Source organism: Lampris incognitus, chromosome 20 (genome assembly GCF_029633865.1).
Source record: "Lampris incognitus isolate fLamInc1 chromosome 20, fLamInc1.hap2, whole genome shotgun sequence".
In the NCBI taxonomy this organism is placed as follows: Eukaryota; Metazoa; Chordata; class Actinopteri; order Lampriformes; family Lampridae; genus Lampris; species Lampris incognitus.
Genome location: NC_079230.1, coordinates 4,751,159 through 4,764,645, shown reverse-complemented (window position 1 = coordinate 4,764,645; position 13,487 = coordinate 4,751,159). Strand labels below are relative to the sequence as shown.

At 46.1% G+C, this 13,487-nt stretch overlaps 1 long non-coding RNA gene across 1 annotated transcript in view; it reads left to right on the top strand.

Annotated features, from left to right (window-relative positions):
* The first annotated feature begins 24 nt into the window (after window positions 1-24).
* Window positions 25-13,487, top strand: part of LOC130130337 (uncharacterized) — a 14,162-nt gene continuing 699 nt past the window's right edge. The window contains exons 1-2 of the long non-coding RNA XR_008812154.1: window positions 25-94; window positions 2,966-3,007. This is a non-coding gene — a long non-coding RNA (uncharacterized LOC130130337). The remainder of the gene's footprint in view (window positions 95-2,965; window positions 3,008-13,487) is intronic.

Sequence of the window (13,487 nt, the reverse complement as noted above, 5' to 3'; positions counted from 1 at the left end):
TGCTGTGTTGCAGCCTCCCCAGCAGCCCAAGAAACCTACCCACTGGAAGTGACCTATACAGATGTGATAACAAAACCCACGAAGAAGAACGAAGGTAGGAAACAAACTGCAATCTGTAGTTACAACATGACCTGTAACGGGAGCAGCCGAAAGTAGTGGTAGTAGTAGTAGTAGTAGTAGTGGTAGTAGTAGTAGTAGTAGTGGTAGTAGTGGTAGTAGTAGTAGTAGTGGTAGTGGTAGTAGTAGTAGTGGTAGTAGTAGTAGTAGTAGTAGTGGTAGTAGTAGTAGTAGTAGTAGTGGTAGTAGTAGTAGTAGTAGTAGTAGTGGTAGTAGTAGTGGTAGTAGTAGTAGTAGTGGTAGTAGTAGTAGTAGTAGTGGTAGTGGTAGTAGTAGTAGTGGTAGTAGTAGTAGTAGTAGTGGTAGTAGTAGTGGTAGTAGTAGTAGTAGTAGTAGTGGTAGTAGTAGTATTAGTAGTAGTAGTGGTAGTGGTAGTAGTAGTAGTGGTAGTAGTAGTAGTAGTAGTAGTGGTAGTAGTAGTAGTAGTAGTAGTGGTAGTAGTAGTCATTCTATGATATTTTGGATAGTATGCTTTTGCAGTTAATTTCAAAACATGTCCTCCACCATATATGACAATGAGACATCCTTTCAAAATGACTATGCCAAAAAAAACCCCCAAAAAATGCCCGAAAAACACAACAACGTTCAGAGGTGTTCAACAATTACCCAGCGGTAGTCTCATGTGCACGTTTTTCTATCCACCCAAACTACCTCACCAGCTGATGTTTTGAATAAACACAGCTTCAGCAAGGTGATATATTGTGGTACTGTAAGCAAGGTGATATATTGTGATACTGTGAGCAAGGTGATATATTGTGGTACTATAAGCAAGGTGATATATTGTGGTACTGTAAGGAAGGTGATATGTTGTGGTACTGTAAGAAAGGTGATATATTGTGGTACTGTAAGAAAGGTGATATATTGTGATACTGTAAGAAAGGTGATATATTCTGGTACTGTAAGAAAGGTGATATATTGTGGTACTGTAAGAAAGGTGATATATTGTGATACTGTAAGAAAGGTGATATATTGTGATAATGTAAGGAAGGTGATATGTTGTGATACTGTAAGACAGGTGATATATTGTGGTACTGTAAGACAGGTGATATATTGTGGTACTGTAAGACAGGTGATATATTGTGATACTGTTAGAAAGGTGATATATTGTGGTACTGTAAGCAAGGTGATATATTGTGATACTGTGAGCAAGGTGATATATTGTGGTACTATAAGCAAGGTGATATATTGTGGTACTGTAAGGAAGGTGATATATTGTGGTACTGTAAGAAAGGTGATATATTGTGGTACTGTAAGAAAGGTGATATATTGTGATACTGTAAGAAAGGTGATATATTGTGATACTGTAAGAAAGGTGATATATTGTGGTATTGTAAGGAAGGTGATATATTGTGATACTGTAAGAAAGGTGATATATTGTGGTACTGTAAGAAAGGTGATATATTGTGATAATGTAAGGAAGGTGATATGTTGTGATACTGTAAGACAGGTGATATATTGTGGTACTGTAAGACAGGTGATATATTGTGATAATGTAAGAAAGGTGATATATTGTGATAATGTAAGGAAGGTGATATATTGTGATACTGTAAGCAAGGTGATATATTGTGGTACTGTAAGCAAGATGATATATTGTGGTACTGTAAGAAAGGTGATATATTGTGATACTGTAAGAAAGGTGATATATTGTGGTACTGTAAGAAAGGTGGATATATTGTGATACTGTAAGAAAGGTGATATATTGTGATACTGTAAGAAAGGTGATATATTGTGATACTGTAAGACAGGTGATATATTGTGATACTGTAAGACAGGTGATATATTGTGATACTGTAAGAAAGGTGATATATTGTGGTACTGTAAGAAAGGTGATATATTGTGATACTGTAAGGAAGGTGATATATTGTGGTACTGTAAGAAAGGTGATATATTGTGATACTGTAAGACAGGTGATATATTGTGGTACTGTAAGACAGGTGATATATTGTGGTACTGTAAGAAAGGTGATATATTGTGGTACTGTAAGACAGGTGATATATTGTGGTACTGTAAGACAGGTGATACATTGATACTGTAAGACAGGTGATATATTGTGGTACTGTAAGACAGGTGATATATTGTGGTACTGTAAGAAAGGTGATATATTGTGGTACTGTAAGACAGGTGATATATTGTGGTACTGTGAGCAAGGTGATATATTGTGGTACTGTAAGAAAGGTGATATATTGTGGTGCTGTAAGACAGGTGATATATTGTGGTACTGTGAGCAAGGTGATATATTGTGGTTTGATAGACCTGTGTTCTTTGTGTTATGCTACTTCCTGTCTCAGTTTACATTGTTGTGTTGGAGTGGAAGAGTCAAATGGCTGAAGATAGATTACAACACTGTTATCTAGCGGTTGTGGGGTTACACACAACACAACATGTTTGTCACAAACCTTTACATGTAAACAATTAAAACTCGATACAGCGGTTTTGAGAATCGATAAAGTATCACACAAGATAATATCGCCATACTCGAGTGTATCAACATTTTCTTACAGCCCTGCTGAGCATCACGGCTGGAGTTAGCTTTAGTTCACTGTGTGGCACATTAGTAAGTGTGTTTGGCCAAATGTGTGTGTGTGTTGTAAATGGTTTCTTTCTTTTTCTTTTACTCGTAAGTGATTCTCCTTATCACCTTCACCCATCACTCTTCTTTCTTGTCTCTCTCTGTTCTCTTCGCCCAGTCACACTTTTCACCTCTGTTCATTCTCTGTCCTCCTAAACATCCTCTCCCACGCTTTTCCTTATTTGATTGTTCCTTCAAGTCTCGATATCTCTTTCTGTTCCTCTCTTAATTTCCCTCTTTCTTCACCCCCCCCACCCCCCCACCCCTTCTCTCTCTCAGAGGAAACCTCAGCATCTCCTGTATATTCTCTTGTGGGCAAAGGTGAGATCCACAAACCAACAAATGACATTATTGTGATTACCTCATTGGGTAAAGGTTGACAAGGGTTAGCACTGTTTCTCACAGCAAGAAGGTCCTGGGTTTGAACCCCAGGCTGTCCCAGGTCCTTTCTGTGTGGAGTTTGCATGTTCTCCCCATGTCTGTGTGGGTTTCCTCCGGGTGCTCCGGTTTCCTCCAACCATTAAAAAGACATGCATGTTAGGGTTAATGCTCCTGCCTGTGCCCCTGAGCAAGGCAATGGAAAGAAGAGCTGGAGTTGGTCCCCGGGTGCTGCAGCTGCTCGCTGCTGCTATACAATAGGATGGTTACATGCAGAGAACACATTTCATGGTAAGAATACAATGACAAGCGTCTTCTTCTTCTTCCTTTACAGAGGTAATGTATACTATCCAGTCTGTTTACTGTGAACATGGTCGTGTCCAACCAGACCTGACTCTGCTTCTAAAAGACCAGACCTGACTCTGCTTCTAAAAGACCAGACCTGACTCTGTTTCTAAAAGACCAGACCTGACTCTGCTTCTAAAAGACCAGACCTGACTCTGTTTCTAAAAGATCAGACCTGACTCTGTTTCTAAAAGACCAGACCTGACTCTGTTTCTAAAAGACCAGACCTGACTCTGTTTCTAAAAGTCCAGACCTGACTCTGCTTCTAAAAGACCAGACCTGACTCTGTTTCTAAAAGACCAGACCTGACTCTGTTTCTAAAAGTCCAGACTTGACTCTGCTTCTAAAAGACCAGACCTGACTCTGTTTCTAAAAGACCAGACCTGACTCTGCTTCTAAAAGACCAGAGCTGACTCTGTTTCTAAAAGACCAGAGCTGACTCTGTTTCTAAAAGACCAGACCTGACTCTGTTTCTAAAAGACCAGACCTGACTCTGTTTCTAAAAGACCAGACCTGACTCTGTTTCTAAAAGACCAGACCTGACTCTGCTTCTAAAAGACCAGACCTGACCTTGTTTCTAAAAGACCAGACCTGACTCTGTTTCTAAAAGACCAGACCTGACTCTGTTTCTAAAAGACCAGACCTGACTCTGTTTCTAAAAGACCAGACCTGACTCTGCGTCTAAAAGACCAGACCTGACTCTGCTTCTAAAAGACCAGACCTGACTCTGCTTCTAAAAGACCAGACCTGACTCTGCTTCTAAAAGACCAGACCTGACTCTGTTTCTAAAAGACCAGACCTGACTCTGCTTCTAAAAGACCAGACCTGACCTTGTTTCTAAAAGACCAGACCTGACTCTGTTTCTAAAAGACCAGACCTGACTCTGTTTCTAAAAGACATGACCTGACTCTGTTTCTAAAAGACCAGACCTGACTCTGCGTCTAAAAGACCAGACTTGACTCTGCTTCTAAAAGACCAGACCTGACTCTGCTTCTAAAAGACCAGACCTGACTCTGCGTCTAAAAGACCAGACCTGACTCTGCTTCTAAAAGACCAGACCTGACTCTGCTTCTAAAAGAACAGACCTGACTCTGCTTCTAAAAGACCAGACCTGACTCTGTTTCTAAAAGACCAGACCTGACTCTGTTTCTAAAAGTCCAGACTTGACTCTGCTTCTAAAAGACCAGACCTGACTCTGTTTCTAAAAGACCAGACCTGACTCTGCTTCTAAAGGACCAGACCTGACTCTGTTTCTAAAAGTGCAGACCTGACTCTGTTTCTAAAAGACCAGACCTGACTCTGCTTCTAAGAGACCAGACCTGACTCTGCTTCTAAAAGTCCAGACCTGACTCTGCTTCTAAAAGACATGACCTGACTCTGTTTCTAAAAGACCAGACCTGACTCTGTTTCTAAAAGACCAGACCTGACTCTGTTTCTAAAAGACCAGACCTGACTCTTGCTTCTAAAAGACCAGACCTGACTGTTTCTAAAAGACCAGACCTGACTCTGCTTCTAAAAGACCAGACCTGACTCTGTTTCTAAAAGACCAGACCTGACTCTGTTTCTAAAAGACCAGACTGACTCTGCTTCTAAAAGACCAGACCTGACTCTGCTTCTAAAAGACCAGAGCTGACTCTGTTTCTAAAAGACCAGACCTGATCTGTTTCTAAAAGACCAGACCTGACTCTGTTTCTAAAAGACCAGACCTGACTCTGTTTCTAAAAGACCAGACCTGACTCTGCTTCTAAAAGACCAGACCTGACTCTGTTTCTAAAAGACCAGACCTGACTCTGTTTCTAAAAGACCAGACCTGACTCTGTTTCTAAAAGACCAGACCTGACTCTGCTTCTAAAAGATCAGACCTGACTCTGCTTCTAAAAGACCAGACTTGACTCTGTTTCTAAAAGACCAGACCTGACTCTGTTTCTAAAAGACCAGACCTGACTCTGTTTCTAAAAGACCAGACCTGACTCTGCTTCTAAAAGACCAGACCTGACTCTGTTTCTAAAAGACCAGACCTGACTCTGTTTCTAAAAGACCAGACCTGACTCTGTTTCTAAAAGACCAGACCTGACTCTGCTTCTAAAAGACCAGACCTGACCTTGTTTCTAAAAGACCAGACCTGACTCTGTTTCTAAAAGACCAGACCTGACTCTGTTTCTAAAAGACCAGACCTGACTCTGCTTCTAAAAGACCAGACCTGACTCTGCTTCTAAAAGACCAGAGCTGACTCTGTTTCTAAAAGACCAGAGCTGACTCTGTTTCTAAAAGACCAGACCTGACTCTGTTTCTAAAAGACCAGACCTGACTCTGTTTCTAAAAGACATGACCTGACTCTGTTTCTAAAAGACCAGACCTGACTCTGCGTCTAAAAGACCAGACCTGACTCTGCTTCTAAAAGACCAGACCTGACTCTGCTTCTAAAAGACCAGACCTGACTCTGCTTCTAAAAGACCAGACCTGACTCTGCTTCTAAAAGACCAGACCTGACTCTGTTTCTAAAAGACCAGACCTGACTCTGCTTCTAAAAGACCAGACCTGACTCTGCTTCTAAAAGACCAGACCTGACTCTGCTTCTAAAAGACCAGAGCTGACTCTGCGTCTAAAAGACCAGAGCTGACTCTGTTTCTAAAAGACCGGACCTGACTCTGTTTCTAAAAGACCGGACCTGACTCTGTTTCTAAAAGACATGACCTGACTCTGTTTCTAAAAGACCAGACCTGACTCTGCTTCTAAAAGACCAGACCTGACTCTGCTTCTAAAAGACCAGACCTGACTCTGTTTCTAAAAGACCAGACCTGACTCTGCTTCTAAAGGACCAGACCTGACTCTGCTTCTAAAAGTCCAGACCTGACTCTGCTTCTAAAAGACATGACCTGACTCTGTTTCTAAAAGATCAGACCTGACTCTGTTTCTAAAAGACCAGACCTGACTCTGTTTCTAAAAGACCAGACCTGACTCTGTTTCTAAAAGACCAGACCTGACTCTGTTTCTAAAAGACCAGACCTGACTCTGCGTCTAAAAGACCAGACCTGACTCTGCTTCTAAAAGACCAGACCTGACCTTGTTTCTAAAAGACCAGACCCGACTCTGTTTCTAAAAGACCAGACCTGACTCTTGCTTCTAAAAGACCAGACCTGACTGTTTCTAAAAGACCAGACCTGACTCTGCTTCTAAAAGACCAGACCTGACTCTGTTTCTAAAAGACCAGACCTGACTCTGTTTCTAAAAGACCAGACCTGACTCTGCTTCTAAAAGACCAGACCTGACCTTGTTTCTAAAAGACCAGACCTGACTCTGTTTCTAAAAGACCAGACCTGACTCTGTTTCTAAAAGACCAGACCTGACTCTTGCTTCTAAAAGACCAGACCTGACTGTTTCTAAAAGACCAGACCTGACTCTGCTTCTAAAAGACCAGACCTGACTCTGTTTCTAAAAGACCAGACCTGACTCTGTTTCTAAAAGACCAGACCTGACTCTGCTTCTAAAAGACCAGACCTGACCTTGTTTCTAAAAGACCAGACCTGACTCTGTTTCTAAAAGACCAGACCTGACTCTGTTTCTAAAAGACCAGACCTGACTCTGCTTCTAAAAGACCAGACCTGACCTTGTTTCTAAAAGACCAGACCTGACTCTGTTTCTAAAAGTCAGCTTCGCTCGACAAAAGAAAGACCTTCTTTTCCAGCTGACTTCTAAGTCAGTGCAGCGTGGCCCTGCAGGACCCAACATGGACAGTCCAATATGAAAGCCTACACTCACCATAGTAACATGTCTATGTGTAGGTACCATTGTACCCATAACCCCAGTAGAGATTGGCACCACCAAGACGGTCAATATGACCGTTTTGGATTTTCAAAGTTTAATAACTTTGTGGAAAAAGAAAATATAGACCTGCTGCTCCCCGGATTCTCCCAAAATTGCATATATTTGCATTAAAACGACTTTTAGACCAATTGCACAAAAAAAAGTTATAAAGATCTACCTACGGCAACCGTGAGCGGTCAAAATGGCAGCACGTAATTTGCGTGTGATGGTGCGCGTCATGCCAGTATTGATGACGTGTGTTGTCGCATCATTTCCTTCGGGAGGTTCGTTGCTCTGCCCTAGAAACACACTAGCGCCCTCCAGTGCAGAGAAACAGTCTAAACTGGATTTCTGATTATGGCCAGCATGTCTGGGTACAGATGCCGTTACAGACGCACCATGGCTACCACCGAGGCGCTGCAGTATTTACAGGCGTTGGACAGCGGCCATCTTAAATTGTTTGAAAAACAGTATTAAAGTTGTTCATTTTGGTGTCGGTCGTTTCCTAACAGACACACTAACATGTGTAATGCATCAACATCTCTGCTGTATAGAGTTTAAAACCCTGCCGTCATTTTGACCGTCCGCGGCCGTTTTAGGTACCTTAAAATCCTTAGATATTGTGTATTTCAAAACATGGTTATCAATATGTGTGACTACCTATGTATTTGTTGTGACCTTAGCCATTCATTACCACCATCAAGTGTTCTGTTAGTGCGGCGTTTAGAGTATTTTAACCCCGGTGTGTGTGGGCCCGGTGGTGGCCTGCCGGCCTGTCCAGGGCGCCCCCCCGCCTGCCGCCCAGTGCCTGCTGGGATAGGCTCCAGCATCCCCGCCACCCTGAGAGCTGGATAAGCGGTTCGGATAATGGACGGGTGGATGGACGGGTGGATGAAATACCGGTCATTCTAGTGGTAAAGGGATTATACAACCATCAACAACACACGTGTTCTGTCTGAGATGGATTTCCTTCTAAGTAGCACACAACTTAGAATGAAGAACAGTTGACAGCAGACAAGAGCACTAACTACCTTCCAGGTTACTCCAAAGCTGGCACGACAACCGGTAAATCCCGATGAGCGGTGCATTATGGGAATCGCCAGCCTGCAGTGAAGAAGTCTTTGGGGGGTGCTTGGTTGGAGGTAACTGTTGCGTCACAGCTGTTGTTTACATCCGTGTGTGTTGGGACTGCTTGGTGAAATGTGTGTTGACACAGGGACAGGCTGTGAGCGAGCGACGGGGAAGTTCTCCACCTTGCTGGGTGGGAAGTTCTCCACCTTGCTGGGTGGGAAGTTCTCCACCTTGCTGGGTGGGAAGTTCTCCACCTTGCTGAATAGGAAATGACGGCTGAATGTCTGGAGGCCTGATGGCACCGCGGCTCAGTGTTTAGTATTGTGACCGAAGGTTCGATCCTGGCTCTCCCGTCTGGAGTTTGTCTGTTCTCCAAATACATCTACCTCATAGGAATTGAAGACTAAATCATTCTGAATGTTGTGTGTGTGTGTTGTGTGTGTGCGCTTGTGTACTTGGACTTGTACCGCTGCAACATTCCAGCTCGACTTAAGCGTGAACATGTGGGTGACTTGACAGGAGTGGTACAAATGAGATGTGGTAGTCTCAACAGAGGTGGGTGCCTCAACAGACTGAGAGACACTCTTATACAGCCTTCTTCTTTTCTCATAACCAGAGCCCGGTCTGATGTTGGGCTTTAGGTGGTGAAGGTGTGAGCTGCTGCTACAACCACATTTGAAACCACAGAGGCCAGGCCTGCACGGAGCTCTGCACGGAGCTCTGCACGGAGCTCTGCACGGAGCTCTGCAACACACACACCTTGTAGTCTCGTCTGCAGCGAGAACCACGAGGGGAAGTCAGTTTTAGTTTAATGTGTTGTTTAGTAGGTTAAAAGTGAATCAGTTTACTCATTTAGGGATCCAGACTCTTCTCCAACTGAAACATGTCGTAGATTCCAACTGCAATCCTACTATAGCATCTGTTTCTAATTCAGTTGACTGATGATCAAAACTCCCAGTTTCTCTAATCGGTAGAATGAATATACTCAAATGGATATACCGCCCACGCTGCTATACCTGCTTCAGAATGTCCCTGGGACTTGTAAAAACCACAACAGTACCAGATATTCTGCTCCTCATTAGTTGAGCACTTTTACCGACACCATTGATGGTTTCCAGTGGATAGACAGATAGATAGATAGATAGATAGATAGATAGATAGATAGATAGATAGATAGATAGATAGATAGATAGACAGACAGATAGATAGATAGATAGATAGATAGATAGACAGACAGACAGACAGATAGATAGATAGACAGATAGATAGATAGATAGATAGATAGATAGATGGATAGATGGATAGATCGATTACTGGCTGGGAGGGGTCATCGGTGATTTTACTGGCTGGGAGGGGTCGTCGGTGATTTTACTGGCTGGCAGGGGTCGTCGGTGATTTTACTGGCTGGGAGGGGTCCTCGGTGATTTTACTGGCTGGGAGGGGTCATCGGTGATTTTACTGGCTGGCAGGGGTCGTCGGTGATTTTACTGGCTGGGACGGGTCATCGGTGATTTTACTGGCTGGGAGGGGTCGTCGGTGATTTTACTGGCTGGGAGGGGTCATCAGTGATTTTACTGGCTGGGAGGGGTCGTCGGTGATTTCACTGGCTGGGAGGGGTCGTCGGTGATTTCACTGGCTGGGAGGGGTCATCGGTGATTTTACTGGCTGGGAGGGGTCGTCGGTGATTTTACTGGCTGGGAAGGGTCGTCGGTGATTTTACTGGCTGGGAGGGGTCATCAGTGATTTTACTGGCTAGGAGGGGTCGTCGGTGATTTCACAGGCTGGGGGGGGTCATCGGTGATTTTACTGGCTGGGAGGGGTCATCAGTGATTTTACTGGCTGGGAGGGGTCAAAAGTGATTTTACTGGCTGGGAGGGGTTGTTGGTGATTTTACTGGCTGGGACGGGTCATCGGTGATTTTACTGGCTAGGAGGGGTCATTGGTGATTTTACTGGCTGGGAGGGGTCATCAGTGATTTTACTGGCTGGGAGGGGTCATCGGTGATTTTACTGGCTGGGAGGGGTCGTCGGTGATTTTACTGGCTGGGAGGGGTCATCGGTGATTTTACTGGCTGGGAGGGGTCATCGGTGATTTTACTGGCTAGGAGGGGTCATTGGTGATTTTACTGGCTGGGAGGGGTCATCAGTGATTTTACTGGCTGGGAGGGGTCATCGGTGATTTTACTGGCTGGGAGGGGTCGTCGGTGATTTCACAGGCTGGGAGGGGTCATCAGTGATTTTACTGGCTGGGAGGGGTCGTCGGTGATTTTACTGGCTGGGAGGGGTCGTCGGTGATTTTACTGGCTGGGAGGGGTCGTCGGTGATTTTACTGGCTGGGAGGGGTCGTCGGTGATTTTACTGGCTGGGAGGGGTCATCAGTGATTTTACTGGCTGGGAGGGGTCGTCGGTGATTTTACTGGCTGGGAGGGGTCATCAGTGATTTTACTGGCTAGGAGGGGTCGTCGGTGATTTCACAGGCTGGGAAGGGTCGTCGGTGATTTTACTGGCTGGGAGGGGTCATCAGTGATTTTACTGGCTGGGAGGGGTCAAAAGTGATTTTACTGGCTGGGAGGGGTTGTTGGTGATTTTACTGGCTGGGACGGGTCATCGGTGATTTTACTGGCTGGGAGGGGTCAAAAGTGATTTTACTGGCTGGGAGGGGTTGTTGGTGATTTTACTGGCTGGGACGGGTCATCGGTGATTTTACTGGCTAGGAGGGGTCATTGGTGATTTTACTGGCTGGGAGGGGTCATCAGTGATTTTACTGGCTGGGAGGGGTCATCGGTGATTTTACTGGCTGGGAGGGGTCGTCGGTGATTTCACAGGCTGGGAGGGGTCATCAGTGATTTTACTGGCTGGGAGGGGTCATCAGTGATTTTACTGGCTGGGAGGGGTCGTCGGTGATTTCACAGGCTGGGAGGGGTCATCAGTGATTTTACTGGCTGGGAGGGGTCATCGGTGATTTTACTGGCTGGGAGGGGTCATCGGTGATTTTACTGGCTAGGAGGGGTCATCAGTGATTTTACTGGCTAGGAGGGGTCATCAGTGATTTTACTGGCTGGGAGGGGTCATCAGTGATTTTACTGGCTGGGAGGGGTCATCAGTGATTTTACTGGCTAGGAGGGGTCGTCGGTGATTTTATTGGCTGGGAGGGGTCATCAGTGATTTTACTGGCTAGGAGGGGTCGTCGGTGATTTCACAGGCTGGGAGGGGTCATCGGTGATTTTACTGGCTGGGAGGGGTCATCAGTGATTTTACTGGCTGGGAGGGGTCATCGGTGATTTTACTGGCTGGGAGGGGTCATCGGTGATTTTACTGGCTGGGAGGGGTCATCAGTGATTTTACTGGCTGGGAGGGGTCATCGGTGATTTTACTGGCTGGGAGGGGTTGTTGGTGATTTTACTGGCTGGGAGGGGTCCTCGGTGATTTTACTGGCTGGGAGGGGTCCTCGGTGATTTTACTGGCTGGGAGGGGTCATCAGTGATTTTACTGGCTGGGAGGGGTCATCAGTGATTTTACTGGCTGGGAGGGGGTCCTCGGTGATTTTACTGGCTGGGAGGGGTCGTCGGTGATTTCACAGGCTGGGAGGGGTCATCAGTGATTTTACTGGCTGGGAGGGGTCATCAGTGATTTCACTGGCTGGGAGGGGTCATCGGTGATTTTACTGGCTGGGAGGGGTCATCGGTGATTTTACTGGCTAGGAGGGGTCATCGGTGATTTTACTGGCTGGGAGGGGTCATCAGTGATTTTACTGGCTGGGAGGGGTCATCAGTGATTTTACTGGCTGGGAGGGGTCATCAGTGAATACACTGGCTGGGAGGGGTCGTCGCTGATTTCACTGGCTGGCAGGGGTCATCGGTGATTTTACTGGCTGGCAGGGGTCATCAGTGATTTTACCAGCCCGGTTTGTTGTGTGAGTGCTGAGGAGGGAGTCGGGGGGGGGGTATCACATCCTATGATTTTGGAGGCCTTTCTCACGTCCCTGGGAGCTTGGGTTCGGTGATGATGGCGGGGGCTCCCCAGAAGGAGGATGTGAGGATGCTTTGGATGATCCAACTCCTTTCTGTTTGGAGTTCGCGTGTTCTCCCCGTGTCTTGTGGGTTTTCTCCGGGTGCTCCAGTTTCCCCCACCACCAAAAAGACATGCATGTGGGCATCCGGGTAGCGTAGCGGTCTATCCCGCTGCCTACCAACATGGGATCGCCGGGTCGAGTCCCCGCATTACTTCTGGCTCGGTTGGGCGTCCCAGCAGACACAATTGGCCGTGTCTGTGGGTGGCAAGTCGGATGTGGGTATTTGTCCTGGTTGCTGCACTAGCGCCTCCTCTGGTCGGTCGGGGGTGGCAGAGAGGGGGTGGAGCAATGACCAGGACGGCTCAAAAAGAGCAGCATGATTGGCCAGATACAACTGGGGAGGAAAAGGGGGAAATTGGAAGAAAAAAGACATGCCTGTTAGGGTTGATACTCCTCCTGTCTGTGCCCCTGAGCAAGGCAGGGCAAGACCACCTGGAGGTGCTGCAGGGCGGCTGCCTGCTGCTCCTAGCTGCACAGCCAGGGTGGGCTAAATGAGGGAAGAATTTCCCCACAGGGGTTGATAAAGTATCTCAGAATAAAAAGAAATATGGTGGCGTTGTGGAGTTGGACCGGCCGCCGGCCCCTGAGCCCGGCGTCGTTGGGCGTTTCTGATGATGGCGTTGGTGTCGACGTCCCATTTGAAGGTGATACAGATACGGGTGCTGAGCAACTCGAAGGAGGCACGGTCATGGGTCGGTCAGCGATAGGGACGCGTCGTTTGGCAGGTTTGCTTTTTTGTTCTGAAGTGGATGGCTGTAGTCGTCATCATGGATGTTGAGGTTAGTGTTTCCCAAAGTGACGTCATCCATTTACCAGGACAGCTTGTGTGAACACAGCATCCACTGCACGTTGTCCATCTTGAGAGGGAGCTCCTCCTCCGGTGCTCTCCCTGAAGTTTCTTCCTGGTTTTCCCTCCCTGTTAAAGGGTTTTTAGGGGGTTGTTCCTCATCCGATGAGAGGGTCTAAGCACGGGATGTTGTGTCGCTGTGAAGCCCCCTGAGGCAACTTTGGGATTTGTGATACTGGGCTGTACAAATACAACTGGCTTGACTTGACAGCTTCACACATAAAACTGCAGTACACCACAGTATACTTGATATGGTGTCCATCCATCCATCCATCCATCCATCCA